This window comes from Suncus etruscus, chromosome 6 (genome assembly GCF_024139225.1).
Source record: "Suncus etruscus isolate mSunEtr1 chromosome 6, mSunEtr1.pri.cur, whole genome shotgun sequence".
Classification (NCBI taxonomy): domain Eukaryota; kingdom Metazoa; phylum Chordata; class Mammalia; order Eulipotyphla; family Soricidae; genus Suncus; species Suncus etruscus.
Genome location: NC_064853.1, coordinates 8945437 through 8972081, shown reverse-complemented (window position 1 = coordinate 8972081; position 26645 = coordinate 8945437). Strand labels below are relative to the sequence as shown.

The 26645-nt window shown below is 35.5% G+C and overlaps 1 long non-coding RNA gene and 1 other non-coding gene across 2 annotated transcripts in view; both read left to right on the top strand.

Moving 5' to 3' along the window:
• Window positions 1–26362, top strand: part of LOC126011922 (uncharacterized) — a 171880-nt gene extending 145518 nt beyond the window's left edge. The window contains exon 3 of the long non-coding RNA XR_007496778.1: window positions 26329–26362. This is a non-coding gene — a long non-coding RNA (uncharacterized LOC126011922). The remainder of the gene's footprint in view (window positions 1–26328) is intronic.
• Window positions 1941–2089, top strand: LOC126012790 (U12 minor spliceosomal RNA). The gene has a single exon (XR_007497166.1). It is a non-coding gene; the product is annotated as a U12 minor spliceosomal RNA (small nuclear RNA).
• Window positions 26363–26645: the final 283 nt, after the last annotated feature.

The window sequence follows — 26645 nt, the reverse complement described above, 5'->3', positions numbered from 1 at the left end:
CTGCTAATTCATACCTCCTTTATGAAAATTTCTCCTCTTAGTAGCAGTGGACTTTTATTTGTTCCTGGAACAGTATATACAGATCATTATTCAGTTTTGATTTTGAGCTTATTTGTCTGAAGAACACTGGGGCCATTACTGGCCCTGATGTAGGAGTGACCCCCTAATGGTGCTCAGGCATCCAGATTCAGTGTTGGGAACTGAAATAGGATCAGCAGCACATAAAGCAAGTGCCTTCCTTCCAGTAAAATTACTCCAGCCCATGATATGCATTGGATTCAGTTTTAGGTGTGCCCATTTCTTTCTCGCACTGTACTGTGAGTTGCTTAAGATTCTTCTGTCACTAGCATTAAGCACAATATTTTTATGTGGTCATCACTCAAATAAAAGTTTACAAGAGAAAGATGTGAAGTTTTAAGGATACAGTTTGATTCATGCCACAGAATTGATCAGAGTTTCAAGTCATTCAATAAATTACTTCAGTATTCCAAAACAATTTTAGAGCCAATTGAAATATCGACAAAATGTCAGGCAGTTAGAGATCAAACATCAACCTGATTCCTTTGAAGAGCTAGATTAGAGGCTATCGCTAATGTTTGGTAAGAATGGGAGACTTTTGCTTCACTGCAGATATATGCTACTTATCCACTCAGCCACAATAATACAGGAAAATTATTACTGCCCCCAACTGGGGGACTCGCTCTTAGAAAATATACAACCTTGAGAAACAGATCAATGTAGCCTCAGTTGTTTGAAGAGTCTCTATCCTAAATAAAGACGACACAAAGGATTGGACTATATATATCTAGTTTTCCTTCACAATTTATGAATTAGATAAATAACTGCAATTTCTATCACAAATTAAGAATAGGACAGAAGAGGTCATGGGTGCTGGGGAACTTCCCACTCAAAATAAGAGTTCTTGAGCAATGCTCCCTAAATTGTTTATCTCTGAAACCACTGGGTGTTTAAACCTTAGGTGTCCTTAGACACCTAGAGAAAAAATTAGGAGGGGGCAATCTCTAGTTACAGTTCAGTGACTATTCTTGTGTCTTTTTCTAGTCTCCTCAAAGCTAGAGAAAAGAAGCAACACAGATTTAGTTCCAAGACCGCACAAAGTTGTTCTTAACACATTATATCTCTCTTACCTTTCCTGATAATCATCTTTTATGATTGCCTCTGCAATCATAAAATTGCATTCATTTGTTCACCCAATATTGATCAAATACCTGCAATTGCTTTCTTTCTGTGTTATGGTTGCTTAGGAAACAGAATTGACAAAAGCATTTAAATCAGGGCCAGAGAAATGGCACAGCAGGAAGGATGTTTACCTTTTACCTTGCACAAAGCTGACCCAGGTTCAATCTCCTGCATTCCAAATGGTCCCCATAGCCTGCCACGTGTAATTTCTGAACACAGAGCCAGAAGTAACCCTAAATACCATTAGGTGAACAAAAAACCAAAAACAAACAAACAAACAAAAAAGTTTCAAACCAAAAGGGGCAAACATTTTATTCTCAATGGAGTTATATTCTAGTTATGAAAGCAGATATTAAATATATTTATACTTGATTAGAAGCTAATGTCTGGTGTGGGAAAAACAGCAAAGGTGCAGTTTTTAACAGTAGACTGAGTTTAATTAGAGGAGAGTGTTTGGGGCCACACACAGTAATATTCAGGGGCTCTTTGCTCAGGTGGTGTTTGAGGGAACCATATGCAGTCCCTGCTATGGAATTACAGTTGGCTGCATACACTACAAGTGCCTTACCTCTTGTATTATCATTTACCTGTAGATTTGAGATTTGAGAGTAATTTCCATCCGGGGAATAAAATGGGCTTCTTAAAATGGGTGGTACATGAGTAAAGAGGTCAAAAAAAAAATACTAGCCACAAGAGTGCAGTAATTGGCTCTAGTCCATGCTGAAAACATAAAACTGGGAATGCCTTAAATTTATGATTAAGGGAAATAATCTTTTGGGGTGATGCCTGAATCCTCACTGCTAATGTGAGATGAATTTTTGTGTGGTTAAAGTTTGCTCATAGGGCGATCTGCCTGCTTTGTGGGATGCCAAAAGGAGCAATTTACCTATCTCTTTTAAACCAAAAGATCAAATTATGCAAAGGCCAAGTGAATTGAGTTTAAGGTCATTGCAAGACTTTGGAGTTTTAAAATGTGCAAGTGGTCCTCAGTCTGGGGCATTTCAAATTAAGTGAATAAGCACTGAAGCTTTTTCTCTCGTAGTTCCTATTTTACAAGAGCATAAAACAAGATCTAAAAAATTTAACTTGGAGAATTCTCCCAACAATAAGCTGATTTTTTGGCATGATAAATTTATGACCAATACTTTAGAATTGGGCTGGAAGAATTTTCTTATCTGGAGGATAATTTCAGCATGATAAATTTATGTGTGGAAGAAGAGTCTCACACTATCATGTCTCAAAAAGAGGCTCTTAAAAGACACACCTGCCCTTCTGCCAAATATAGATACTCATATGGATGAACCTTCCCATCTTCAGAGCTTGTTTTGAGCCCATTTCTTCCCTTGTCAAATTTTCTATGCTACAGTTTTTTTTTTCTTTTGAGCCCCAATAATGAACCCATGGCATAGCTTTCTTCACATTCTGGTGAATTCTGGTGTCTCTGCTTCTGGACACTAGCACTCACCACTGTTGCATTGTTATGGAATTGCCTAGTCTAGATAAGGGCTGTCATGGTCTGTTTTATCTGGAGAATTAACCTCTGCACATTTCTTTCCTGAACAGCTGGTGTTACTTGAGAAAAGTGGGTCTCTAGGGACCATAGTATCTGCTATTTTGAAAAATTTTACTTTTCTCAACACTAGTCTGTTCCAAGCAGGACTTGAGTCCCATTCATTTGCGTTTGATCCTTCTCAGAGAAGTGAAATGGGAACATCATTTAATTGTTTTTATTTTTGCAGCATTCTTTTTTTTAATCAATTACTTTATGTAAACTCCATGGTTATAAGTTGTTCATAATACAGTTACTCTTTTATTATTACTATTGAAAACTTGTCCATGATTGAGTTTCAGTCATACCCATGATACAACACATTTCAGCAGGCACACAGTTGTTTGTTTTTTTTTTTCCCATCTTTCACCTTTTCATCTTTCTTTTGTTCTATTGCTTTTAGGGCAAAGTGTCTCATTTATCTGGCTAAATTTAAATTCATGTAAGCAACAAATAGCTTTGTGGCCCATGTTTATCTTGTGTAATATTTAGAAAAAATTTATACTAAGCATTATTGATTCCTTATCTGAAGCTAAAATTGAATTGGGGGCCTAAGTTTGATTTTTTTTCCCAGAAAAAGCAGTGTATAGCACAGATATATAGCTATGGGCATGCTATAAATACAGGATTTATTTTAAGACATTGATCTTTGTGCTTAAAGATGTTGGCAAGCCTGAAATTTTTACCATCAATAGACTGGGGACTCAGAGAGCAGTTCTTCTCTGGGTGTGATAAAAGTTAATAAAAGAACCAAAACTAACTACTTATGGAATGCCTTTTTCTTAGTGGCAGTCAATCCTTTTCTTTAAAAAAAAAATATGCCTGAAAACTTTGGATATGATGTTTAAATACTTTACTTACTGTTCACTAATTTAAAGGTTAAGTAATCTAAAAAATGCTTTAGTTACTGTCCAACTAATTTAAAGGTTATGTCATTTAAAAAGAAAAACACAAAAGAAGGATCATCGTGACCATTCTGCAATTGGTGCTATGACTAGACATAAAGTTCTAGAAGCTGAAAAGACAGACAGGTGCTCAAATTCTGCTCTTAGGATTTCATAGCTAAAAAATTGCCAAGACTCTAAAAGTACACTAGACTTCAAGATTTCAAGGAACTTACTCACAGTGAAGGGGTAGACCAATACAACCATCTATCTCTGTCTCTGGGTGCTAGTGCCCAGACACTGAACCCAGCCATTGTAGCTCTTTTACTCTCTGCCTCCATTCTTCTTACAAATCTAGGAGACTTACCACAGACATTGAGCTTGGATGTCTGTCCACCATGTCCACCATGTCTGTATAGAAGTACTAAGGGCATTGGAAGGGACTTTTCATGCAGATACATGTCCTCCCTCTCGATAGTAATAACTAAAGCAAACCTCTGACACAGATCTACCTTGGGGTCCTGAAAAACAAAGCATAGAAACAAAATTAGAGTCACAAAGCTTCCTATTGGGAAGCAAAACACCAAAACATATGCCAAAGGAGATTCTTTCTCCTGACTGAAAGAAAATTCCTAAGAAATCAATCTGGACAATATGGGCTCTAATAGATTATTATTATGAAGTATAATAATTTATTATTATTAATATTTTGAAATAGATTATTAAGAAGTTGAAATAATTATTATGAAGAAAGCCCATGAGATACATAATATGCATATAACATAAAGCAAAAAAATTGATAGCATAATAAAGAAAATGCTGAGCCAGAGAGACTTTTTTAACCAAAGAAAAATAAAGTTTAGAAAAGAAAATATTGGAGCCAGAAAGAAAGCACAGGGATTAAAGCACTTCTCTTACACATGGCCAATCTTGTCATTGTAGATGGTCCTCTGAGCACTGCCAGGAGTGATTCGAAAGCATATTCAGATGTGGTATAAACAAAACAAGCAAAAAAGAAAAATGTGAAAAGTTGGAGAGTCACCAGGGAAAATAATTCAAAGGAAAAGGTTGATCAATTTTAATAGAAAAACTAAACAACGCACTCAAAGTACAAAATAATTTAAAAAATAATAGTATTAAACAAGATTTACATGTTATTTAAAAGTTTCTCTAAAGGGAGGTGAGAAAATATAGCAGGCGGGATACTTGTCTTGCATGTGGCTGACCAAGTGTTGAATCCTAACACCCCACATAGTCCTCCGACTAACCACCAGGAGTCATTCTTGAGTGCACTGTCAATTGTGGCCTCAAAACAAACAAAAATACAAGCAAAAATTACCCTAAATGTTAATTGTCTGAATTTATCAATTAAAAGATGTGGAATAGCTACATGATTTTTTTAAAAGCGGAATATACCTGTATTTTGCCTATAAGAGACTCATACTATATATATTGAGAGTCATATTTAGGACTAGACTATTTAAAGCCAACAGCACAGATAAAAATACAAGAGTTAACAGGCAAACAAAAAGTAAATTCTTCCAACAACATGATAAAACCCAAGTAGTTCCCCCATTCATTTGAGCTACTTAGACCTGCTGATTTCGTTTAGTGAGCTCCTAAGCAGAAGGATCTTGTATCTGATCTACTGAATTATGAAGCAATAACTTGGCGTTGTTAAAAGAAAGAAAGAGAAAGACAGGAATTGTCATCCTAGATAAAAAAAAAGTTGTAGTTCTCAAAAGAATACTCCTCAGTTGCTTAAAAAGATGATGTTGGAGGCCAGAGAGGTAGCATAGGGTTTAATATAGTTATTTGCACTTTGCTAATGAGGGTTCAATCTCTGGGACCATATATGCTCCCACAAAAACTACTAGATCACAAAGTTCACAAAAGTGAAGGCTATACACTAAGTCAGTAGTAATTCCTGAATACCACTAGGTATGATCAGGTCATATCAACCTCTCTCTCCTATGTACATTGTGATGCATATATATTTGATGTGAAACTTTTTCAAAACAACATGGATATAATTTGAGATTTGATAACATTGAGTCATGTGAATTAAGTCAGGAAATGAAATGTAATGACCAGGTTGTTTCACTCCTATATGGTATATAAATAAACAAAGCAAATAACTCCAAAGCACCACAAATCTAAGTCTTAGACTCCCTAAAAATATGGTTGTTACCAGAGAAAAAGTGGATGAAAGGCTAATGGAATGAGCATATAGGTGGTCGATCTGATTATGTGATGGCACTGGGACTTCGGTGGTAGGTGTTATGAAACTTACATATATTTATAGATGTAAAGTTCTGCTACCCAGATCTTATTATATATAACCAAATAATAAATCAATAAAATTTAATTTAAAGAACTCTCACACAAGCTGCAGGAAAAAAAAGTATTTGTTTGCATCTCTAGGCTATGTGATTTAGTCAAGTTGACTCATGAAATCAGCCATAGGACTATTTTTCAGTCATTTTTACTTCTCTTTACCAGATTTGGAAACCCAATTTCAGAGATTCTTAGCTGATTTCTAAGAGTTTTTATTTTTTTCTTTAATATATAACAATGTAAAATGTAATTTTGTTCACTATTGCTTTGAGTTTAGTTTGTTGTGTGTGTTTGTGTTTGTGTATAATGATTTTCCCTAGATTATATCTCATTTTGGTTCTTCCATTTGGGAATAGCAAAATTGGTCATTTCTAAGTTTTTTAAACATCTCTGCTATTCAAGCAAATCATAACCAATTTTCACTATTCTGGCTTAAATATTACCACCAACTAGAAATTGCCCACAAAAGCAACTTCAGATAAGTCTTGACTTGAATTTTTTGGAAGGGGTTTGGGCCACACCCTGTGGCTCTTAAAGGTTACTCCTGACTCAGAAATTGCTCCTGACAGGTTTGGGGGACCAGATGGGATGCCGGGGATAGAACCTGGATCTGTCCTAGGTCAACTACGTGCAAGGCAAATGCCCTACCATTGTGCTATCTCTCTAGCCTCATTGATTTGATTTTTTGTGTGCTTTTTCTTATAATATCTCTTATAATATGCCTCACCTTTTCATTATCTTCCTTTACAATGTATATATTATGGACTGGATGCACAGCAGGACAGTAGGTTGGGCACTTGCCTTGCATGTAGTTGATGTGGGTTTTATCCCCTACACCCTATAAAGTCCTTTGAAACTACTAGGAGTGATCTGAGTGCAGAACCAAGAGCATGTTTGAACACTCCCAGTTGTCACTCAAAAACTTTAAAACTAAAATAAATAGATAGATAAATAAAAAGAAGATATTAGGTTTGGGGATATACCTAAAAGGGCTCTTGTGAGATTTTTGTTATGTAGACCCTGAGTTCAGTCTTTGGCTCTACAAAGGCCTCTGAGCACCACCAGAACTAGCCCCCAAAGTGTCCTCAAATATGCTCTTTGAATAATCAAATCAAATAAAAATTCTCTAGATTCCTGGAGTTTTGATTTAAAGACAAGATATGTACCCTCACTTGGAATTATTTTCTTCATTGGAAACTCACCTAAGGATACTGTATACTTTTCATTTCATTGCTGACACTTTACTTTATAGTTCCAAATTGTCACTTTCAATTCTTGATCTATAGTTTTTTTCCAAAATCAAACCTCAAGACTTTCCCTAACCCTGACTTCTCTTGGGGATTGATTCCAGATGGTTGTCTCAATCCCATTTCTCTGCTTGGATTAGATTTCTTTCCGCTTCCGTCACAACTGTTTGACTTGGTACCATGGAAACATCTGCTTTTATGCTTTCCTCTTCAAGATGAGTTATAGCATAGCCTTTCCATTTCCTTTTAATATGTTCCTCTCAGCGTCCTGGATCCCATTTGGTGTCTTCTGTCTAATTTCGTGCATAAAATCTCAATATTTCTCTTAAGGCAATCTCTGTTTCTTACAAGTATGTAGCCAGCTCTCCTTCATTTTGTTTTAATTTGTCTGCAGCTTCTGTGCTAATAATAAAGCTGAAGCATGCCTCTTTTCACACTTGTCCAATTCCTCCTGAATGCCCAATGCAAACGCAATTCATAAAGGTTAAGTACTGCCAGCACAGACTTTATTATTTCTTTTGTAGCTTTTAGATTTTGCAATGATTTCGATGACCTGTTTGTTATCTTTTTCAATTCCACCTGGGGGAAGGCAGATTCTACTCATTGTCAAGAGCTTGAGTTACATTTCATTGGTTTATTAATCACATCTATCCTTTGGCTGCACAGTGAGAATTTTCTGCACACTAACCCAGGGACAATTCAAATGCACAATTTAAGGTTAAACAGCAAGTGCTCTTCTCCTAAGGTCAGTGGGACCAAACAAGTGTTGATAAAACAGCACTTTCTAGAAAAATCAACCACTTCTTTGGGAATAAAATTGCTATGAAAACTACATTAAACCATAAGTCTAATCTTGCATGGCTTACTTGCTCAAGCTGAAAGCTCAGAACCACAGGGTCTAATTTCCATCAAGAACAACTCCAGGTGTTGTTTGGGTTCACTACATTTTGTGGTACTACATTTTGAAGCTACATTTGTCTGTTTATGTGTAGTACTGAAAAACTTGGCAATGGTAGATGCCAGGGGCTCAATTAAGTGCATGCCACAAGAGTCCTCTTAAGAATGAGGCCAGCTAGCCTCATTTCTTGGGGCTAACTGTAGGTCCTCTCTAGGCTCTGGAGGGTAAAGGCATATGCCCCCAAGCAGATTCCAGAGGAATAGCATGGCTGCTATTCAGTTAACTGTATCTACATCCCTTGGAAGAGAGATTGTAGAAGAAGTCCAGGGAGTTGAGGGAAAATGCCTCCTTTTGGAATCCTGAGAACTGAGAAATGAGGGTATTGAAGTCTGTCTCTTCTTATAGTTCCTGCCAACCCAGTGGCCCTTTGAACTGTGCCCCAGGACGGTGTCTGTGGACATGCATTGATGCATCAGTGCACTTATTCCAGAAGTAAAAACAAATCCAGGAAACGTCTCCTAATAAAATGTTCAAATCCATAGAGCACTATCCCTTCACAATTTTCTTGTGTGCTTGTGTTTTTTTTTGTTTTGTTTTTGTTTTTTAGTTTTAAGGCTCAGTGTGTTCTTATGTCTGGCAAAATTGAGCCCCTGCCAGAGCCCTTGAAGCAGAATGACTCCACTCCACAGCATGCCCCAGAAAGCAAAGGCTCTCTCCCAAACTGCTGTATTCAAATCCATACGATGTCATAATTTGAGAATTCTGTCAGCTCACCTAGTATTATTTCTACTCCCCAGAAACATAAAGAAAACTTCACAAAATTTCTAGTTGTCCTTTCAAGTGGAAAGTAGGAAAGAAAACCATCCAGGCAAATATGGACCCAAATATGGACTTGTATTCTTCTCCTTGCTTTGATATAAAAGACAACTGTGAAACCCAACCTCTAGGAGCTGTTTTTTCTCCCCATTAAGAGATCTCAGTTTTTGTCCAGCAAGCCACCAGATTCCTATTCCTTATACCCTTCTTAGCGTGGAATGTGATGTATTCTTTGGTCCAGAACAATGTGGATTCCCATGTTTCATTAGCATGCTAAGAAATGTATGATATGGTTCCCATTTTTCATTAGCATGCTAGATCTGTGCCAATGAGTTTTAATTCATTATTTTTATGTTTTAATTACTTTATTTAAACACCATGGTTACAAGGTTGTTAAAAAACAGTTGGTTTTTGTTGTTTTTAAAACAACCCAAGTGCTCAAGATCAGATGACTAGACAAGGAAACGTGGTACATCAATACAATGGAATACTATGAAGCTGTTAGGAAAAAATAAGTCATGAAATTTGCTTATACATGGATGAGTATGAAGAGTATTATGCTGAGTGAAGTGAGTCAAAGAGAGAGAGATAGACATGGAACAACTGTAACAGTTTGTGGGATAAAAAAATTGATAGAATGATGTTAATATATAGAGGCAATAAAGATGAGAACCAGGATTACCAGCTCATAGGGAAAGCTTGCTATAAAGATAGGAGTGTAATTAGAGCAGAGAAGGGACCACTAGAACAATAGTTGGAAATGATCATTAATTTTTAATATTAAAAGAAATGATGGATTAGAGAGATAGGAAAGGAAGCAAGCACTTGCCCTGCATGTAGGTTCAATTCCCAGCACCATAAATGGTTCTTCCAGCAACACCAGAACTTGATACTTAAGCATAGAGCCAAGGCCACTTGGCTCAACAACCAAGCAAACCAAAAGGAAGGGAAAAGTCAATGAGGGATCAACACTGGTGATGAATGCTGTCATCAATTTGTTCAGTCCTGTTTTTTCCATCTGTTTTGTCTCTCACCCTCTTTTGTCCTCCCTTTGCATTCCTCATACCTACCTTGCTCAAAAATCTACAGCTTAGTCCTATTTGTGTGTATAAGGAGTGGAAGGTGAAACATCTAGTGGTGCCCAGGGCTTACTCCTGGCTCTGCCCTCAGGATTTTGGGGATCCACCTGGATCAGCTTCATGCAATGTTAGTGCACTGCCTGATGTACTAATCCTCTATCCCACAGAAGCACAAAATAACATTTCTCAGCAATAGTAACCTGTAGTTGTTTTTATTACAATGTTTTTGTCTGGATTGGAGATCAACAAAATGTTGGTTTTATAAATATGTTTAGGAGAATCATCCCTTTTTCAATTGCTTGAAAGAGTCTGAGATGGAAGATAAAATATTTTGTTTGAAAGTTGATAGAATTCATTATAAAGCAATTCTTATTTCTCTTGTTTCTCTCTAAAATAAAAAAAGAAGCACAAAATAATAAGCTTTGTGGCTAAGGTGGGGATGTACCAAATACATACCAAACACAGTCCCTGTATTAATGAATATTCATTCCAAATTCACCCTTAACTAGCAGTCTTTTTCAAGGGTGCTCAATCCCCAACTGGCTATACTATTTCTATTCTAGACATCCCTTGTCTACATGAGGTCTTGAACAACCGTAGGTTTCTAATAGTTGAAGTACAACTCTATTTTCCTCTCCCTCTGTCCATTTATTGTTCCATGTCACAAAGCCAGTTTCAATTTAGTCATTCAGTTATGACATTACAACTAGTTAATCAATGCTATTTCCTCCTTCATCATGTGTCAGACTTTTCTCTCTATTCCTAGCCTGTTTGTAACTGTCAGTCTGACTTCAGACAAGAAGGTGTGGCCAGAACCATTTACTCCCACAATCTGACTTCTTAAAATGACAGCAGAGCTCCGCAAAATTCAAGAAAAACTGGGCCAGAAAGATAGTACAGAGGATAGGGGGCTTGCATAGCCAGTTGCTGACTTGAGTTTGATTCCCAGCATTCCAGTTTTATGAGCATTGCTAGAATTAATTGCTTAGTGCAGAACTAAGAATAATCTAATAATCCCTGAAAAATAATCCCTCAAAAAGCTTTACGGACAGGAAAGCTCTTTGTTAAATAACAAACTTTCTCTAGCCAATGAAAAGTGACTATTTTATGATTAACTTTGCAGTCTTTGAAGATTCTTTTCACTGGCAGGATCTCTTCTAAATATCCTTTTTACCATGTCTGTAAAAATTTAGGAATTTACCAACTGTCGCCACATTCATATCTAAATTGGGCATATTAAAATTCGACTTCACCAGAGTGGTTTATTCTTAGTAATTTTTCTACTGGGTTAAAAAAAACACTCATTCATCCCAGACCCAAATGAAGGCCTGCAGACCAGTGCTGATACATCTATGTTGCTTGACTTGTCTCTCACTCTCTAAGAATGAGCCAGACACCTACCTTCTGTGTTTTCAGCTATAGAGAATTTCTTTCAGTCCCGCCAAGGGTTCATGGCTACCTTTCTCAACAAGATTAAAATGAAAGAACATGGATACTCCACAGTTAGCTGTGCTAATGAAATGCCTTCATGAGTTCTCTTCCAACAACTCTGATACCTTTTGAGTCACAGATCTGGCTGAAGGGATTGAAAAGAGGCAGAACCTGAACTTTATCTAGCATCGATTTACCCTTATTCTAGACAAAGTTTAGAACCGAGATCTTGAACCCCAGCTGCCTGCATTTGAGTGACAGATTTACTACTTACTATATCGGTGACATAGGCAATTTACTTAATCTTTCTGTACCCAATTTGCTTGTTGATGGGAATGATGAGCATTAATTTAACTCACACACATAAGGCTCAATTCCTGGCATGTAGTAAACAACTAATTATATGCTATTATCATTCCTCAGTAAATTCTGCATACAGAGATGTGACTTTGAAATATCGCATCTACCCTCCTATTTATTACAGCTTGTAGCCTCTGCTAAAGTCTGTATTTAAACATCCTGTCATACTTCTGAGTACATCCAGTTCTGCTACTGGCCTAGCAGTTACCCATATTAATTTGGCATCTTCTCATACTTCCTCCACATTACTGGATACAAAGAGGAAACCAATAAGGTCATGAGTAAATTCCACCTCCCTCAGGCTAGTTTCACTATTTTATAGATGAGTGCCAGCACTGAACATTTTTTTTCTAAGAACTTAGTGACACAACCAACTTACTCACTAGGATGAAAGAAACCAAAATAAAATAGCCAGGGCCCAGGAAATTTTAAGGAACCCAACAGCAAAATTCCAGGGCTAGGATCTCTCAAATGTGCCACCATTTATGTTCCAAAGATTCAGAATCACCATATCACTCCTTATATCATAATGATATGTAATCACTATATCATCTGCTGAGAGAGAAAGCTTCATCATCCCAGTTGATTCAGTTCTCATAGTTCTCTCTATGACCAAAGATAAAGGTCATTTTTGCTTTGGCTACCTAGGTCATTCTCAGAGAAAATAAATCCTTGCTTGTCAGACAACCTTTACATAAGGATCTACTGTATCTAAATATCCACTCACTGTTGCCTCCCAGGTCTTCTATGTCAGTTATAACTAATACTTTTTGCTTGTTTCTTTTGTTTTTTGGGGCACACCCATTAATGCTCAGGGGTTACTCTGAGCTCTGTGCTCAGAAATCGCTCCTGGCTTGGGTGAACTATATGGGACGCCGAGAAATCGAACCATGGTCTGTCACAGGCTAACACTTTCAAGGCAGATGCCTTATCTCTTGTGCCACTGCTCTGGCCTCTATAACTAATACTTTCTATTAATCTCTGGAATTCTTCATTTCTGACAGGTTGCAAGTATAAGTAAAAAGAAAACACTAGATAGTTGTATTAGGCTCAAATTATTTTTCTGTGATTGTATATTTTTTAAATTTAAGTTGTGGTTTAAATGGATAGATAAAAGATGAACCCAAGTCATAAGAAACCAAGTCAGTTGTCACAATGTATAGAATTAAGGACCTGCATTTGGAGAACAATATGCCAATTAGGAAACTACTGCATCTAGGCCGAGAGGTAGCACAGCAGTAGGGTGTTTGCCTTGCAAGCAGCCAATCAAGGATGGACAGTGGTTTAAATCCCGGCATCCCATATGGTCCTCCAGTCTGTCAGGATCGATTTTGAGCACAGAGCCAGGAGTAACCCCTGAATGCCTCCAGGTGTGATACAAAACCAAAAAAAGGAAAAAGGAAAACAAAACAAAACAAAAAAAGAAAGCCACTGCATTTCTTAATGTTTCAGATTCATTGGAATACAGTCTAAAATAACAACACCCTCCCCAATAAGAACATAAATACTGTTAATAAAATGTCATATTAAGGATTTTGATTTTCCTCATAAATACAGACTGTACCTCTGCTTTATCTAACTCACAAAGTTAAGTTCAAATCCTGCCACATGGAGATGTCTGATAGATACTTGATTTTGAACGACTAGATGAATAAATGAATGAATGATAAAATATAATTTTATTAAAATATATCTACTTCAATTTTATTGCTTTATATTATATTAAATGCAAAGGAAAATCAACATATACTATGTCAGGGTCAATGTTACATTTATGAATTTATATTCTTGAGAGTTTGTTCATAAACATTCACAACTAAAACTTTTAGTTTTATCCAAGTGAGACTTTTTATATGTAAAAGAGATAATAAATGGGACTGCAGTTTAGCAGTCTAAAAACAAAGAATGTGTGGTAGATTTGGGGTATTTATTTTTTAAGGGATTTTTCTTCTTATTTCAAAAAAATCAAACATATGATTTTAAGAAATTTTTTTCAAACAATGGAAGATGCTACACTGAAAATATTTTAAATGTCAACTATATTATTGTATAGGCCAAAGGCAATATTTTAATATTTTTAATTTTAGTTTAATTTAATTTAAAAAATTAAACATGATTTTAATAAGTTTTTTCAAACTATAGAAGATGCTACACTGAAAATATTTTAAATGTCAACTATATTATTGTATAGGCCAAAGGCAATATTTTAATATTTTAATTTTAATTTAATCTAATTTTTGAGTGATTTTGTGATTATATGGCATAAAGAACTAAAAATAATTTTCTATCATTGTTAAATTCATTTACTTTTTGCAAAAACAGATATCCAGGTACAGAGCTATAGCATAGACATAGTGCATTTGCCTTGCATGTGGCCAACCCAGGGCTGGGCCAAGATTCAGTTTGATTCCCAGCATCCCATATGGCCTCCCACACCTGCCAGGAGCAATTTCTAAGCTGAGATCCAGGAGTATCCCTTGAGGCCACCAAGTGTGGCCCCAAAGCCAAAATCTAACAAATAAAAAAACAGATGTCCAGAGACTAGGCACTTGGTTATTTCATTTCTTGTCTGCATTTTAATACCATCTCAAGACCAAAGCAAAATACCACTTTTTTCATTTTAAAAATGAAAGCATGAGTGACTCCTGTACCATGTAGCCAAGTGTCTGAAAGGTGAGTAATGTCACCTGTCTGTTCATGGTTCATGATGCACCATGTTTAATCAAGACCATATTTTCACCTATAGTATCTGACACTTCATATACCTATCAGTTTACTGTCAGACAAGATAGAACACATCATCAAGTGCATCCGTTCTTATTGCTCTCTTTGGCAGACAAGCACTGCCAGATGACAGTAAGCATGACAGCTTTTGTGATCAGCAACTTTTTACTGACATCCTGTGATAAATAATACTTTGGCTAGACAGTGTTTGTGTGGATGATCCATAATGGAACCAGCATTCCTGCATCATTGGCCACAACACTATTTTTTAAGATTTTTCTTAGCTTTTTATTTTTGTCTTATTTTCTAGACTTCAATCTTCATTGGCCCAACTCTTAAAACATCTTACAAAAGTTATGAGAAAGAGAAAAATTTGAAAGAAAGACAACTGAAGGTTCACTTTCATTCATAATTCAAAAGTTGTCATATGCCAATTTAGAGAAGCACAATGTCTACAGGAAGATATGAACAAAATGGCGTATTATTGAGAGGAGAGCTTCAAACTATAAAAAAGAATAAAAATTTGTGCTTAAACATACAGTTTAGCACTGGGAAACTTGAGTTAAATATTTATGATGATAAATAAAATGGAGCTGGTATGCTGGGCATACTATAATATGGACTTAATAATTATAATGACTTTCTTTGATTAAAACAAATTACTGACAGGATAGGATGAGCTGGTTTATGATTAGGCATTACCTAGGAGTCATTCTTCTCTTAGGATCCACTGCAGTGTTTATCACATAGCCATTACTTCTATTTCTGATGTGCATACTATTATGTTACCACCATTAACCAAAGATCATGAGGACGCCTGTTCCCTGGCCCACTGATCTATCTATTTTAACACCAGCCTGCAATTACTTCATATTTGATCAAATTTTGAAAAACCCTAGAAGACTTTCTAAAGAGAAAACACTCAAACTATCAATGAATCTGATCTCAGGTTCACAAAAATTATTTCACTTTCTTCTTGTCCTGGTTCCTTTTAGCTTGAAAAATCTTCATGAGAATGAAAGTCTCCTGGGATCACTTTCTACGAGTCTCTAACAGGTTAAAGAAACTAGAGTCTTTATCTTCTTTGAGTTTTTAGTGCTGGAAGACAAAGAGAAATAAAACATATCTTACTCTGTTTCATAAAATAGGTGCTATATTTTTTTCATTTGTATGTCCATTCTCAAGTATTTTAGGTATATTTTTAGTTTTCTCAAAACTCATGTATTCTAAAACTAAAATTATTTCTTTGATATTTTTATCCAAGGAGATGAGACTATGGGATAATTAAGAGGATATTTTTTTTGACTTATTTTATTTGTTAGTGAGTTACAGCATGACCTTGCTTTTAGAGTTCATATGACTTCCCAGTAACTTATATACTTATATACATATTATAAGAATAAATTTAAGGACTGGAGCACAGTAGGTTGGACACTTGCCTTGCACACAGCTACCAGGGTTTGATCATGATATCCCATATGTTTCCCCCAACACTGCATCACAATTCAGAGCCTGGAGTAACCCTGAATATCAAAGTATGTAGCCCCCCTCTGCAGAGGCCCAAGGCTTCCAGGGCCCAGTGATACAAGGCTGACAGGGCATGTGTGGCCCGGCTGTAGGGTGGGACCTTGAGCCCACCTAGAGATGCCAATTTGTATCACTGGCTTGCCCAGTACAGAGAGAGAGAGAGAGAGAGAGAGAGAGAGAGAGAGAGAGAGAGAGAGAGAGAGAGAGAGAGAGAGAGAGAGAAGTAGAAACCAAGTATAAAAGGAACAGATAGAAAGCAGGCAGCATCTTTCCTTTGCTTTATTTCTGGCCCCCGGTGGACCAGCAGGTGCTGCTCTGATCACTATCTTGAGCCCCCCTGCATATGTCCAAGTTTTTCCTTTTATAGCTGGCATAGCAAGGGTGTGTGTTCAGGTTCAGCTGTCACTAGAGTGGGATTACACAGGGGGTGTGCCCAAGTTCAACTGCCATACGTCAATACCCTCATAAAAAAGATACATTTAAATTCCTGATCAAGAGGAATCCTTCAACAATCTGCATAATTTTTTTCTTAGAGTTCCCAAAATTTTGTAAATATTTTCTACTATAAATATAGAGCAGGCTTACAAATGTATATGTTAACATACTAATTTAATTTTGAGACTACCTTTTAATAATATAAAAATATATCATGGTAAAAGACCATAAACATAAAACTATCATGTAGATATATAGATAAATATATAGATCACTATATTCTTAGCTTATTGAAAGGTTCTTTATTTCTTTTCTAAATTTGGAAAGATTAAGAATTTGATCAGTTTTCTTATTTACAGGCACTTTAGATTATAAAAGATATAAATTGCAAGTTAAAGAATATTATATCAGAGATCATGTACTTCCTTAGTATATATTAATAAATTATATTTCTTGTTGATTTTTTCTAATGAGCAAAAAAACTATATTAGTGTTGAGTCATAGAAAACATCTTAGTCTTATTTTGTATTTTTTAACATTAAAGATATTTTTACTAAATTTAGTTAATATCACTTTTACTGTCTTCTCAAATTAAAAAAAAGGAAATGCATAAAAAGGAATAAAATGGTAATATATTCAGGAGTAGGAGTCTGCCTTGCCCACGCTAGACTAGGACGGACCCTGGTTCAATCCCCCACATCCCATATGGTCTCCCAAGCCAGAAGCGATTTCTGAGTGCATAAACAGGAGTAACTGCTGAGCATCACTGGTGTGGCCTAAAAAACAAAACAAAACAAAACAAAAGGTAATATATCCAATACATTCTTTTACACTTTATTCATTAATTTAGTGAGCATGTACTAAGCACTTGGTATGTGCAAAAATATTTGTGTCAGGCAATTTATGTACAATAGATGTATTCTTAATGATTAATCTAGCCTTTCAGTAAGTAGAAAGATTTCACAAGAAAAAAAATCCACCTGAGAAATATTTTGTTTCAATATGCAAATATCTATAATAGCTAAGATTATAATTGGACTTGGTACTTTGAAAACCTTTAAGTAAGCCTATGTTGATACGTTAAAGACAAAAAAGAAAATAAAAAGCTAAGGAGGAGGTAGGGATCTTGCCTTGCATGTAGTCAGTCCTTCTTCCCAACTGAGCACACATGTGGTACCCGATCACCACAGAGGTCACTCAGGAGCAAAGAGCTAAAAAGATTCTGAGTGCTAGTGGGTGTGGCTCAAACCTCTCTCCTCCTGAAAATAAAATATATTTATGAAGCATTTAAATGACATTTTGCAAATTTTTGAATTATCAAATTGAAAAAACTTACTCTAATTTTAGTTTAGACAACTCTCTCTGAGCCTCCATTACTTTAGCTATAAAAAGAATGTATTACTATTTCATCTTAACTTGTTCAATTGTAGAATGATTTTGTAGACTATAAAGACTCTGTGTGGATACTTACGACTTAAATTTTAATCTTATGAACATCAAATTTATTCAAAACTAAAATTCATTTTTTCTTTTGGTTTCTGGATCACACTCAGTGATAACCAGGGGTTACTCCTGGCTCTGTGCTCAGAAATTGCTGCTGGCTTAGGGGACTATATGGGAGGCCAGAGGATCGAAACGCTGTCCGTCCTAGGTCAGCCACGCACAAGGCAAATGCCCCACCACTGCACCACCACTCCGGCCCCTAAAATCTATTTTTTTAAATTCTTTAATTTTGAACATGTGAAAGTCTTTTTGATTTTTAGAAATCTAGGGTTTTTTTTTTTTTAACAAAAATCACTTTAAAACTTGGATACTTGGAAGCTTTGTTAAATTATTGAGAATGTTTTCATTTTACTTTTAGATAGTACATTTTATCTGCTGTCTAAATATCAAATAAAAGACATGTTAAGGCCTGGTATAATAGCAAAGCTCCTATGAACTTAAATGGCTCTTATAAATCTAGTCAATTAAATGTATATATGTAAAAAATAATTTTTTAATTTCTCTTTAAAATTAAGAAACTGTTCTTAACCAACTAAATAAAATCTCCTACAAGTTGTATTACATTTCATTAGTTTAGTTCTCATTTCATTTTAAATTACATGCCCTTTTAGCATTAATATATCAAATTTTACAACCATCCCTCAACCTTCAGTTTGTTCTAGAAACTGAACAGAAAATAAAAGTCATAGCTGGGATTTGTCACAGAGGGAGAAGTTACTAGTGAAAATTCATACTGTCTCTCCCTAACTCAATTCCAGTAGACCAAAGGTTTTCTTTGGGGTTGGCTTACCACCCCGTTTTCTGAAAAATAAAATTACTTAGCAACTCCCCTTCCTTTAAATTTCCTTTATCTTAAAGAACAAGTCATAAGTGCCCCCCAATTTCACCTGAAACTATTTATACTTCATTTTATCCTCCCACCCCAAGTTCCTAACCCTTATTGCTTTAACATGTTTTAGAGAATAAAACTATGCACCTTGGAAAGCAAGGTGTCCCAATGAAAGAGAAAAAAATGAGAAAGAAAAAAGAATTATTACATATGAAGCAGCAGACAAAGAAAAGTCCAATTGTATAAGAAAAACTTCAGATATTTTAATTGATCAATTAATTCATCCATATCTTCTCTCCAAAGCTGTAACATATCATTCCCTCATTATAATACTTAAAATAAAATAGCAAACTTGGTAAATCTCCTTTTGATCTCCTTTTGTTCAACTCTTATTTACAGAGACAAACATGAATGAAAAATATTTTAGAAACTTCTCCCTAAAGTTGGAATTCTAACAAGACCTGAAAATTGACTTTCTTTAACAGTGAACTGTTGCTTTAAAGAGGACAAAAACAAAACAAAAGAAAACAATAAAAGTGAAGACAAGGTCAGGGTAAGGCACTAGAGAAGTTTAGTTGCAGTAACTCACTTAAGACATCCCTGAGTAAAATAAAAATTATAAATTATTAAATAAATAATAATCCTAATAAAAAACAAGGAGAGATTTTCCAAATATACTTTGTAAATTGGTCAGAATTTTCCAGGTCTCCAGCATTTTGTTTTGTTCTTAGGCTATAGCTAGCAGTGCTGAAGGTTTATGAGGGCTGTGTGCTCAGGAATCATTTCTGATAGTATTCAGCAGAATCAGTCAAGCCAGCACCTTAACTACTGTGTACTCTCCCTCCAGCTCATATTTTCACTTGTTTTTTTTTTTTTCATACCTGATCTAGCAGGAACTGTAGCAAGATTCTGGGATCTTTAAAGGTATTTATGTAGGTAGGTAGGTAGGTAGGTAGGTAGGTAGGTAGATAAATAGATAAATAGATAGATGATAGATAGATAGACAGATAGATAGAGAGAGATGATAGATAGATGATAGATAGATAGATAGATAGATAGATAGATAGATAGATAGATAGATAGGTAGATAGATAGATAAATAGATAGATGATAGATAGATGATAGATAGATAGATAGAGTGATTGATAAAGATAGATGGATGAATGGACAGATGGATGAATAATAGAAAGAACAGAACTGAAATTAAAGCATGTGCCTTATATAAAAATGCATTGACAAATTAATTTCTATATCTTTTTATTCATTTTCCATTACTAAGCTATCATTAAAATTATTTATTTATTTATTTATATAGTTTTTGGGCCACACCCAGTAGCGCTCAGAGGTTACTCCTGGCAATGCACTCAGAAATCACTCCTGGCTTGGGGACCATATGGGATGCAGAGGATCAAACTGGGGCCTGTCCTGGGTCAGCCACTTGCAAGGCAATGCCCTATCACTGTGCTATCACTCCGGCCCTAAGCGATCATTTTATATAAAATATAATTTATATAAAATATAATAAACTTATAATTTATATAAAATATATTGTCTCCACCAATTCCTGGACATTTTAAAAATTAATTTCATACCGGGCCTATGAGGTCTAAACTGTTATTTTTTTTCAGTCTATTATTGGATTATTCTTCTCTAACTGATTAGGATAAGACATAATGGTCATTCATTATATTCTACAAAATATGATGCATATTTACTTATCCCTAGATTTTTCCTTACTTTAGGTGATGCCCTTCTTAGTAACAATTTCACTGACCACTTTCTCTGAGATGCATCAGTTAACTATTAGTATATTAATGCTACAAAGCAAACAGCAAAATAACAGTGAAATGTAATAAGGAACAATTTCTTAATCTAAATGTTTATAGATTATTGATTGTTTCTGCTGAACCAAACTAGCCTAAATTGGTAATCTTGCTACATTTTTTGGACTCATTTATGTCCTGTGGTGAAATAAGAAGTCAGCTGATCTCAATTGACTCTCTGTGAAACTCTAAACCTTATATTTCTCATCTGTGTCCTATGATCAGTAAGAAAATCTATGTTCATTTTATACATTTGATTTTGTAACCATATAAACAGAAAACTAAATGGTCTTTTAAAGTAAAATCTTAGAAATAGTAATTACTTCTACTTAGTTTTTGCCTACATGTAGCGATAGAGCTAAATATCAAATGGTATAGGTATACTTCTGTAGAAGTATGGGGGATTGAAAAGAAATATTTTTGAATGATGATGCAATCTACTATAATAGTCTCCTCTGTTTTGTAGTTTTGTCTATTCAGATAGTTTTCTTCAAAGCAATTTCAGTGTTTTGAATGCAATTGTCTGGTATCTAGCTTAATCAAATATTTGCATTAGATAAGAAAGGAATATGGCATAAATATAAAAGTACAAATAGCAGAAGCCTAATACAAATTAATTTCTTTCTCGTGTCATGGTTCAGAGGAAATAGTGAGGCCCTTGTGCACATTAGATTTCTCAACTGGCTTTATGAAGCCTAATCAGGAGACGAGTTTATGAGATTATTTTTCCCTAGATCAAGTTTGGATGTGATATTTGTCATTTTAATCTACAGTTGGCCAAGACTCAGTTATTTAGACCCATACTACTATAAAGTGGGAGATGGTGGGGACAGAATTCTTATCCACTAATATATCTAAGGAAACAAGATTGAGGGCCGGGCGGTGGCGCTAGAGGTAAGGTGCCTGCCTTGCCTGCACTAGCCTAGGATGGACCGCGGTTCGATCCCCCGGCATCCCATATGGTCCCCCAAGCCAGGAGCGACTTCTGAGTGCATAGCCAGGAGCGACTTCTGAGTGCATAGCCAGGAGTAACCCCTGAGCGTCACTGGGTGTGGCCCAAAAACCAAAAAAAAAAAAAAAAAAAAGATTGTGTGATTAACATACACTGTTTCCACCAAGACTTTGAGGTCTTTGGTGGCAAGCTATGTCTCTCATACTCAACTTAGTCTGAACATTAAAATTTTTCACTTGTAAAGTGATATAATGATATATGATTCCAGAGTCATGTTTTTTTACAATTTATGAAAAGAAAATTATGATGCATAACAAATAGAATATAGTAAACATTAAACAGGAAGTCTCTATGATCAGTGGGAGTAATTTTATAGGAAAGATGTACTTTGGGTCCTCTTTTAGCTTATGACTTGTGCTTCCATAAATGCATATTGTTAGTGAATATAAAATACTTTTGGAATGATGAGGGAAAATTATTGATGTATGCAATGTTTATGGGACGATCTCAAACAAGACTTTTTTTAGACTTAGTCAGTTAAGATAATGTTTGAAAAGAGGTGACCTAAAAACCCAGCATCATTGCAGACAATCAGGTGCAGAGAGAGGAAGAAGGGTTGACTTCCTTAGCCCAGACTTTGTCCCATCTGCACAGCTCTTTTCTCTTGCCAACACTATACAAGCCAAGTGATTTTGGATCATTTTTCTGTTCCCCACCTGCCTTGTAGAGTTTAATGGATATGGAGGAGGAAGTAGATGAAAAATATTGGCTACATCTAGCTATAGAGCCAAGCATAAAATAGGGCCTTTTTATGGTCCACAAATTCTGCCTTTGTATATGTATGGATTTGTGTAAAGGTTAAACACACATGAGGAAAAAAACTGAAGAAATCTTGATTTCATTCATTAAAATTCACTTAAAATTTACCCAAATGTTTATGGCATCCAATATACTGATCCCAAGGAGAAACTTGTCTCCTTGATCACTGTCAGATGCTTTCCTTGAAGCCTCAGGTTGTACTGAGTTAAACTTATTAATGGCCCGATAGTATAGGTGACCCTAACCTGCCTTTCATTATATTAAAATATGTTTGATTTCTGTCCAATAATAAGCTTTTCTAGAGGGGCTATTTATATTATATTCCAAACCCTCTGCAGGCTGGAAATCCAGAAATCAGTTATTAGTAAATTTGTTTAACCTTCTGTTTTCTGAAAGACCTCTATATCTTTATCTGAACTATGAAGTTTTATCTTTAAATTTAAATGACTTATAGCATCTACTGCAAAGAGAATCACTATTCAATCCATATGTCACCAGTTCCGGTATTGAGCATATGTTCTCATGCTTCCTGCAAAGTCCTCCAACTCTAATTCTTATGGGTTGGCACCTTCACAATGTGACTAACATAGTCCTGGTGGAGGTTTTTGAAGATGGTGGTGATCTCCAAAATATGGTAAGGGCTCATTTGCTAAGGATGACTGTGGAAAAATTCTTCCTACAGTACTGAACAAAGTAGGCCTATTTAAATTTACTTTCAGGTTGTAATTTAACCCTATAGGTGTTTTTTATTTAATGGATTAATGATGATCAAAATTTTGGGGGTTTTCAGGGGGCAAGTTTTGGAACACACTCGACAGTATTCAAGGTGTCACTCCTGGCTTTACACTCAGGAATCACCCCTGGCTGGCTTAGGGGACTATATCAGATGCCAGGGATCAAACCCAGGTCAGCCGCATGCCAGGCAAAAGCACTCTCTAATTTGCTATTACTCCAACCCCAAGATAAAAATATTCTGATATGCATATTACCTGTACTTCATTCATTCCTCAATCACCATTAGTATATAAACATTGGTAGTAATCACACCACAGAAACACTCAGAGAGCATTAATGGTAGACCAATGTCAAGTTCTTAGCCAACTCATTATCTATTTCAAAGCATTCTTGACATTTCCCGTCCCCTGAGTCTTTCACACGAGCTGTAATAGGAAATGGCAGCGAAAACTTCAGAATCAAGTGTGTTGACTGTGCCCTATGGATTCCAAAGGTTAATTTTAATGAAGGTTTAAACACTTGCATTAGGCATTCTCATTTAAATATAATTGAAATGTGGAGTTGGGAGTTGTAGCTTGTATCCACATCTGCCATATTGACTGTACTGTCTTAACTTCTGAGCTATGGGATCACTTCTTGAATATTCAATTGCCACAGGATGATAAAACACTGATTAAAAGCATAACTGAGCAAGGTCCTTGCCCCTGAGCAGCCATGTTTCAAGCAGGAAGTTAAGTTTTAGGCACTTCTAAAATGCACTTTCTACTTTTGAAGAGTTGGTTAAAGAGGTAGGTCTAACTGGGGTCAAAGGCATTCAAAATACTAAAATATGCAGAAAGTAGAAATATATGACCTTAAGAAGTACTACGCAGCCATCAGATGCGTGATTGAGCATGTTAAATTTTAAGAACATATAATCAAAACCTGGGCACCATAAATGTAACAAAATGAGAATACAGCAAGTTGTTTGAAAGACTATCACTCATCTTTTCCTTCCTTAAGCTCTTTTTAGTAGGCCTTTTATTTATTTACTTGATATTGTTAATAATAGGACTTTCAACAAACAAGTTCCCCAAAACCCCACACTCGTTCTGAGTGTCCACTCCACCCCACACTGTCTCATGGCTCAACCACCTTTTGACCCCTGCACTTGGAAGCTCAATTCTATAAACTAGCTTTCAGCTTTTATTGTCTTTAACCAGTTATTAATTCCATACTATGTTTCTATATATCCTAAACATGATAGAGATCATTTCATTTCTGATCTCTCCTCTCAATTCCTGAATGACTTCATTCAGCTGAAATCCTTCAGGTCCAGCTATGTGATGGCAAATTGCAAGATTTCTTTTTTTTTTTTCTTCTTATAACTGAGTAGTAGTCCATATGTATATTCAGAGAGGCAGGAATAAGCCCTGAAAACCACTGGGTATGGGCCCCTGACCACCACTCGATGTGGTTACCCTCCCCCCAAAAGGATGAAAATTGTAGCAAATAATAAAGATAAAACTTCCTCTTTCTAGAACAACCAGGTTGTGTCTGACTCTGCATGAACTGGGTAATTCTCTGTGCTGCAGATAATGGAGGTTCCCTAAATCTTGATTCATGTAATTTACTAATTACATAGATTCTTGGGTTTTATAAATAGGTTATACACTAAGCATAAAAACACATAATTTTGACATAATTTTGCTTCTAATTTTCTAGATACCCCATGCAATGTAACTATGTAAAATGGAAACTACTATACTAAATAAAAAAACAAATAAATAGATAAATAAATGTGTGTATACATATATATATTTCTGCACTAAGCTCATAAAAGTCAGTTTTCAAAAATAAATTTATTTACTAAAATGAATATATATTTAGGTTAAATTATTGTGATAATAATACATTTAAAACACTTCATTTGAATTTACACAAACACAATAAGAACATCTATGAAATAGTGGGTTGTGTGTTCCACAATCCTCAGAGAGTGAGAGGGATCTCCATGCCCCAGGTCCGGGTAGGACAAGAGATGCAGATCTGGCAGCAATTGCGATGCAGGAAATAATCCACACACAGTTGGAAAGAAATCAGCAGGACAGAAACTCACACTGCAAGCTGTTCACCCATCAGCCAGTAGCTCCACCATGAGAACCGCGAGCCAAGATAGCAACTCCTCCTCCATCTTTATTGGGATAAACAAAGCCCACCCCCAAGGGGAAGGGAAAAAGCCAGATGAGGAGGTAATGGAGAAACATCTTTTTAACATGTAAACCAAGGAATAAATCTAGAGACATCTAATTAGAAGGCAATATGAGAACCAATCCAAAGGCCTCTACCAACAAACATCAAAATACTTTTCCTTGTATCCATGATCATTAGAATGACCAACTTAGGGTTTAAGATGCAATATACACTAGAAAGTTTTATTCATTCTTAATAATAATGAAAGTAAAAGGCAATTCTGTTCTTTAGTAGCTAGATTATGATTTTTAACATTGTTTTTTTTTAATCCTGGTTCCAGAGAGATAGTAAAGCAGAAAGTGCATGTCTTGAATGGGATTGACCCAGGTTTGATTCCTGGAACCCCACATGGCCTCCCAAACCACTAGAAATAATTCTTGGGTACAGCAAGAAGTATTTTAAGGGGGCTGAAGTAATAGCACAGTGGTAGGGCTTTTGCCTTGCACACTGCCAACTCGGGACAGACACGAGTTTGATCTCCAGCATCCCATGTAGTCCCCTGAACCTGCCAGGAATAATTTCTTTTTTTTTTTTTTTTTTTTTTTTTTTTTTTTTTTTTTTTGGGCCTGAGCATCTCTGCATGTGGCCTAAAAACTTCACCAAATTATTTATGTCGTAAAGACCAGAGGCAATACATTTAATATTTATTATTTATTTATTACGATTAAAAAGAGAAGAAAAATCACAAATATGTCCCTGTAGCTCTTCCATCTTGCTTTCAGAAAGAATAAGGGAGAATATTGTACAACTTTGCATTTGATACTAAAAAGTATCCTCGCAACTCATATTTTCCAAGTGTTAGTGTTTGTGAAATTACTCTGCTAGACATGTAACCTGACATCTTTAAGACAACTTTAAGCTTTTCACCTTTCGTTCTTATTATGTTCATGTTTTTGCCAATTTATAAATACAGTAAATTACAATTTTCAAATTTTCTTTTTTTTTAAGGAACCCGCCACATGAAAAAAAATGCAAGTCAAAGTGGTCACAACCTAGAAGTCTGCAGAGACAGGAATAACTAGCAAGTAGATATGACATTATTTTACTATTCTTAACTCTATAGTATCCAATAGTCTTATGGGAACTTTATAATGACCAAATAATCTGTGACTTTTAATTTCTATTTAGTAGCATGTGTATTCATTATATTACACCATAAAATAACTAGAAATTAAAGATAACTATGGATTGTAGGGAACTCATTTTATAACAATAATAAGAAAATGATTTAAGTCATAAAGATGGGTTTTAATATTGTATATTCT